Source organism: Zingiber officinale, chromosome 8A (assembly GCF_018446385.1).
Source record: "Zingiber officinale cultivar Zhangliang chromosome 8A, Zo_v1.1, whole genome shotgun sequence".
Taxonomy (NCBI): Eukaryota; Viridiplantae; Streptophyta; class Magnoliopsida; order Zingiberales; family Zingiberaceae; genus Zingiber; species Zingiber officinale.
The window spans coordinates 49741643-49748580 of record NC_056000.1 but is presented as its reverse complement, the minus strand read 5'-3'; positions in this window follow the sequence as shown (position 1 = coordinate 49748580).

Genomic DNA, 6938 nt, shown 5'->3' with positions numbered 1-6938 from the left:
TCGGCAAAGGTGGTCGGCGGCGATAGTTCCTCGGCGTAGGATGAGCAATTGGGGGGAGGCTCCGACAATCGCGCATGTTGTGGATTGCTGACTGATGGAGCGAACAAAACATGGGAGTCCATACCTTCCCTTTTGGCTTAGGCCGATCGGCCGCTACTTGTTGAACGGCGTGTGGCCTTGCTTGCTGATGAGGTCGGGCTACTTCCGCCTGAGGTCCTCTAGGCGGATGGTAGTTAGTGGGAGGCTTCCGCTCGGCTGAGGTCGGTGGCTCAGATGGTGCTTCTTTCCTTCTGGTTGTCTGGGCTTCCTCTACGTTGATATATTCATTGTGTTTGTGCAGCATATGGTCGTAGTCGCGAGGCGGCTTTCTGATGAGCGAGCGGAAGAAATCACCGTCCATAAGCCCATGTGTGAACGCGTTCATCATAGTTTCTGAAGTGACCGTTGGGATGTCCATGGCTACCTGGTTGAAGCGCTGGATGTAGGCTCGGAGTGGCTCCTTCGAACCTTGTTTGATGGCGAACAGATTGACGTTGGTCTTCTGGTAGCGCCTGCTGCTAGTGAAATGATGGAGGAAGGCCGTTCGGAAATCTCTAAAGCTCTTAATTGACCCGTCCGACAACCTTCGGAACCAGCGTTGAGCCGAACCGGACAATGTAGTAAGGAAAACCCTGCATTTGACTCTGTCGGTGTATTGGTGAAGAGTGGCAGCGTTATCGAACTTACCGAGATGGTTGTCTGGATCGGTTACACCACTATACTCCCCGATCGATATTGGAGCATAATGTTTCGGGAGAGGGTCTTGCAAGATCGCCTCCGAGAACTGACGATTAACCCACTCAGGGGATGACTCCGCGCGCGGTGCCTTCCCCTTTCTGGCGTCCCGTACGGGTGCTTCATCGGACGATCCCTGGTTGGCTAGGGCCAATTCCGACGGCGTCTGGAACAATGCTCGATGGAATGGAATAGGGGCGGCCGGCGCATCTCCTGGCGTGCCGGTCTGCCCCTTGTTCTGAGCCCAGGTAGAATATTGTTCCGGTCGATCCTCCATTGCCGCTCGGCCTCCAGAAACCGAGGTGGCCTGCTGCGCTATCCTCTCGGCTTGGGCCTTCTGCTGTTGCTCCACCATCTTTGCGGCTCGTGCCTAAATGAGTGTCTCTAGCTCCTCGGGAGAGAGCGTTACCATGAGTTGGCGTCTAGGTTCTTCCATCTCCTCGGCTAGGATTCAGGTGCGTTCCCACAGACGGCGCCAATTTGATCCTGTCCGAGCATTGAGTCGACAGATACTGGGGGCGTGGCGCTCTCCGCTATCTCCAACTGATGATGTGGATCTTTGGCAAACCTGCAAAGAAGTCAAGCCGGGAAGGGATTCCCGGCGACGACCCTCCAACGCTCAAATCAGGCAACGAAGGAGAAATGAGGCAGAGTAACTGTGGCTACAGTGATGAGAATTCTGCATACCTCCGTCGAAGTTTGGGGTCCTTATATAGGACCCTGGGAGGCGCGGGCATGCTTATCGATGCGTGCATGCTTCCCCAAACATACCTCCAAATAAGTGTGTCAGAAAAGCATGTCTGACACCCTTCCGCAATCGTCCGAGCATATCCCTGACGTGACGGTGGAAACTTCCACCGTACGATACTCTGTCCAGTCCGGCCGCCGACCATGCTGCTTGTCGGCGGCAGGCGTCTCGAGGATGATGTTTACCAGCTGTCCCTTTCGTCCTTTTGCATCTCTTATCTGTTCCAGGGCCAGGCGGTCTTGCTGCTCGGCGCTCCTAGCACTCGGGTACGTGTATGTATTGGACCGGGCGGGAAGATCCTCAGTCCTGTGCTCGAAGGGGATCACACCTCAATGATCTGTGCTTCGACCGAGCGGCCTGTCCGCTCGGCCCATAAGCTCCTTTACCTTAAGCGTCGGAAGCTCGACCTGTGGTCGAGCTATATTCCGATTGGCCTGGAGGACATCCGGCCGACCGGTCAGATGTTCTGTCTGCTCGGTAGGACCTTGGGGCCGCCCAAATTGACCTTTGACCTCCACATGTCGTTGACCGCCGCTGACGTGGGTGTCCCGTCCTTACCACCGGATCATAAATAATATATTTACTAAACATAAATATTACTAACTCTAATTTCCTTAAACACTCAAGTAAAACTTCTTATATCTAACAAAGATAATCAGAAGATGACAGACTAAGACTTTGAAATTTAACGTACCCAAATCCTAGTACAAATTAAGGGGAGTGTTAAATTAAATGCGAATAATAACTTAAGGGGGAGGACATTTGAAAACTATCTTTTAAACGTATCGTCTTTTCAAAAAAATTTTGTGCTATCTTTTTAAATCTATTAAAACTTACTTAAATCTCTGTTTAATGTCTTGTGTTTAAAGTTTTCAAAGAATATGGTGGAAAAATTATCTTGAAAAATGTTTTAAAAATACTTGCATCATCTGAGAAATTTATTTTCAAAATCATATTTCAAAATTTATTTTGAAAATTACTTTAAAAACTTTTTTGAAAGTTACCTTGAAATGTTCTGCGAAAACATTTTGAAAATTATTTTGAAAAATAGCTTTAAAATATTTTGAAAAGTTATTCTATTTAGAAATTACTTTTGAAATGTTTGGAAAAATAATTGCAAAATTCTCATAAAAATTATTCTTGCAATTTTTTTTTAAAAAAACATTAAACATTTCAAAATATTTTTCCTGGTAATTTATTTCCAAATATTTTTTGCAAAATTAGTATATAATATCATTTGAATACTATTGTATAAATTATTTTTGAAACATTTAATCCTCCCTAAAATAAACCTTAGTCTTTACTTTTATAAAGTTTTTTTAAAACATTACTTGTAAAATTTTCTTTGAAAAGATAAGTACTTTCTAGTTAAAATAGTTGGTTTTCAAACACTCATTTTTAAAATTATTTAAATTACTTAACATCATTGTTTGAAACCTTGTTTGAAAAACTAAGTTTGCAAAGTACTTTTTGCTAAACCTTTATTATTTATGCTTCATGTATTTAATATAAAGGTCTTCGATCAGGAGCTTCAAAATAACAACTGGTACAACTTTCACTCTTGCTCGATGCTCCAAAAAAAAGCTCCTACGATGCTGTAAAGCTCCTCCGACAGCCAGCGATCAAGACTTTTTTTTTTTTGTTGTCGGTAACATTGTTTTTAGTTCTATTGTACTTAACCTATGTAATCATTCGAACTATTAGTGGATTGTTCAACGAAAGCACTATATGAGTGTGGGCCTTAGAGTAAGAGTCGTCGAATGCTCCGAACCAAATAAAACTACTTGTGTTAGCGTTGCCTTTTATTCTTCCACAACGTATTTCGATTTAATTCGCTTTTGATTTTTGACAATCGCTATTCACCCCCCCCCCTCACTAGCATCTTTCCGATCCTACATGTTGTACACAGCCCTTTGTGATCCAAGTATGATATCCAGATACTTAGATCTAGTTGTAAATTTTTCTAGTAGTTGTTTTAGTAAAAAAACTTGTTGCTTAAGATAGATTGTATCTCATTGGAACCTTCAGAAACAAGTGTGGACTCGTGGCTTGATTCGGATTCGGACTCGTCTTCTGATTTGCTTTCCAATTTTAGTCCATACGCCATCAGTGCGAGGTAGTTGGTGTGCCTTGGTTCTTCTCTGTCTGATTTCTCCGTGGACGATTCATCCCAAGTTGCTTTGAGGGTTTTTTTTTCTTGAGATTTAGACAGTCATTCTTGTAATGTCCCTTCTTGTTACATCCAAAGCACGTGACATTGGTCTTGTTGTTGTTGGAATTTGAAGTGGAGTTGATCTTTTGTAGGTCCTTTTTGGTGAAGTTATTATTTCTCTTGGTGAACATCTTTCTTACCAGGTTCACCAGGTATTCTTCATCGTCTGAGTCTGGGTCAGACTCAACTTTATGTTCTGGTTTAGTTCTAGATTTTTCTTTAATGTTCCTACAATAAGAGTAATACCTTTTTCAAATTTGGTGTTAGTCAGTTCATGTAGGTCTAATTCACAGAAAAGTTCATCTAATTTTAGTTTATAAAATTAGATAAATTCCTCGAGATTTTGTAGGCATCCACAATGGATGCCCACAATGCATTTTGAGGGAAGGCGTTTAGGTCATACCTTATCAGGTCTCGGTTTTCCATCTGATGGCTGATTGTGTGGAGCCCGTTGAAAATGTCTTTTATCCTCACGTGCAACTGACTGGTGGATTCTCCTTCCTACAATTTGATGTTAAATAATTTATTTAAGAGTAAGTCTATTTTTGTTACCTTTGAGTCATTGGGTCCCTCATGTAGTTCTATATGAGCTTATCTCATAGTTCCTTTGCGTTTTCGTGTGGGCCGACGCGATTCAGTTATTCCTTCATTAGTCTGCATTGGATTGTGTTGAGGGCCTTAAAGTTAATCTGAGCCTTTTTCTTCATCTCTGAATTCTAATTTTCTGGGTCCATTGGAATTCCGGTGTTGTGGTTTACTAGCGCCTTGTATCCCTTGGTGACGTTGAACCATTGGTCGAAGTTACGTTGGTCTTCAAATACACTTCCATCCGCTTCTTCTAAAATGAGAAATCGTTCCCGTTGAATAGGGGTGGACAAACAGTGTTGTATCCTTCGTTTTGAGCCATTTATCACTAAAATAAAAAACTAGAGTAAGGTACCAAGACTTGGTCTTGGATTAGTAGAGTTTAAGAAAATAAAAAATTATATCGAGGAACTAGAGTGATGTTGCACCAATTTCAGGTAAAAACTGAACAAGAAAGAGTTATTTGAAGAGGTAAACTTTTACCAATTCAAATAGACTACGAAGAACTGAAATCCAAAGAATATAAAACAATTCTCTTTGCCTTAATTGGTGGTTGCACCAATTCAGAGCAGAACTTGACTCTGATACCACTTGTTAGATCAAATCGCACGTGAGAAAGGGGGGGTGAATCATGTGGTTTTGAAAAACTTATCTTTTTATTTTAAAAAAAAAACAAAGTACGCAGTGGAAAAGAAGTAGACAAAAATGAAAGAAATACGAACACAAGGATTTTTTTTACTTATTTTCGAGTTTTCGATGACACCTACTCCAAGACCCAGGTCCAGCAGACCTATCGATGGGTAATCTACTAAAATACCTCTTCCGGTATCTCGGGAAGAAGGAATCGAGTACAAAGAAAGTTGGAACAAGTGCAACATACTGCACTTGTCCTTTTGCAATTATTAAGTATATGAATGAAAGTTTACCATACACTTTTTCGAAGATAGCCGGCTTGAGCTCGGTGTTTGGGCAGCTTCTTAGCGGTAGACGAGTGTAGCAGCAGAGTTGTAGCAGGAAGTAGGAGCGTTCAGAAGTTCAATCGAAAGCGCAGATATTCATATGAGTGAGTTATTTTATGGCTTGGACTAGCACTCCTTTTGAGCATGGAAGGCGCCTTCAAAGGCCTTGAAGGCACCTCCAATGTGGCAAGTCTGATCCCGAACAGTCCGGTCCTTATCTTTGATGAAATCTGAACTTTATCTTATGGAAGGCGCCTTCCATGCACCAAAGGCGCCCTCTATGAACAGTGCCAAGGCGCCTTCCAATACTTGAAGGCGTCTTTCATCCCTTAGAAGGCACCTCGGGTACTGTTCACCCGAGGTTTTTTGTTCTCTTTTTGCCTTGCAAAACGTGTTAGTCCAATAAATCAAATAATAACCTACAAGACAAGTGTTAACGTAATAATACTGAGTAGTAATTAGGTCATGTCTCTCCAAGATCAGGATATAGTCAAGATCTCAGTTTAGGGATCTAAAATGGACCGATACTGGACCGACGTCTACTGTCCCTCAACTGGGACGCATCTTCACCAAGTCACTCTCCTCCAGTGACTTACATTTACTTACCAGCTTGCAGTCGGTTGACTAGCCTCATGACCCACCAAGTCTTCATGCCAGTTGTCAGGTCCGCAGACTCAACTGGACTTCTGCCGGTTGTCAGATCCCGCCAACCCAATCAGACTTTTCGCCTGATATCAAGTCATCTCGTTGACCTATCTGGGCTTCTCACTAGCTATCCGGTTCCGTAGACCGAGTTAGATTTTAGCATGGTGTCAGATCCTGCAAACCTATCAACTCCTACACACTTGGTAAAGTACTAAGATCACAAAGACATCTAATTTAACTCACTTATCATTTATCAAAACCTAAGTTAGACATTTAGTGTAAACTGCACCAACAGGTCAAGTAGACCGGGAGCAGAAAAACCTAGTAGGTCGGTTGGACCAAGGGGCAGCAAAACCTAGTGGGTCGAGGATTGAACGTCTGATCGAGGGGGCCCCTTTGGTCATTGATTTGAGGAGAGATTATTGGGGTTGTAAGGTTGCAAAAAAAGTCACACACTGAGAAAGATCATGAGTTTATAAGAGAAAAATATCTCTATTGGTATGAGACCTTTTGAGTAGAGCCCAAAAATAAAACCATAAGAGTTTAAGCTCAGAGTGAACAATATTATACCATTGTGGTTGTAGAGATATTTAAATTCTGTTGACCCTAACAAACTCGTATGATTGCATCTCTTTCGTTGACTGGGTATTGCCCCATGGGCAGATCTAGTTGAACATAGACACTAACATCACTTTCAACTCTTTGATACCTGGCGAGATGTTCTTCATCATGGTTTAAAATCTGTGCATTAGTTGGAGAATGCTTCTCCTATCATATACAACTAATGAGAAACGACTAATATGCAAGATACAAATTGATGAACATCCAAATAAATACAAATACACAAACAAAATATAATCTCAATAATAGTCCAAGAATTCAACAAAATTAATTAATTAATTAATTAATTAATTATATATTTTGTTACTTTATTCAAACTATCTTAATTTTAATTGTATTAAAAAAACATCAATATATAAGTTTTTTTTTTTTTTTTTTTTTTTTTGTCAGATTG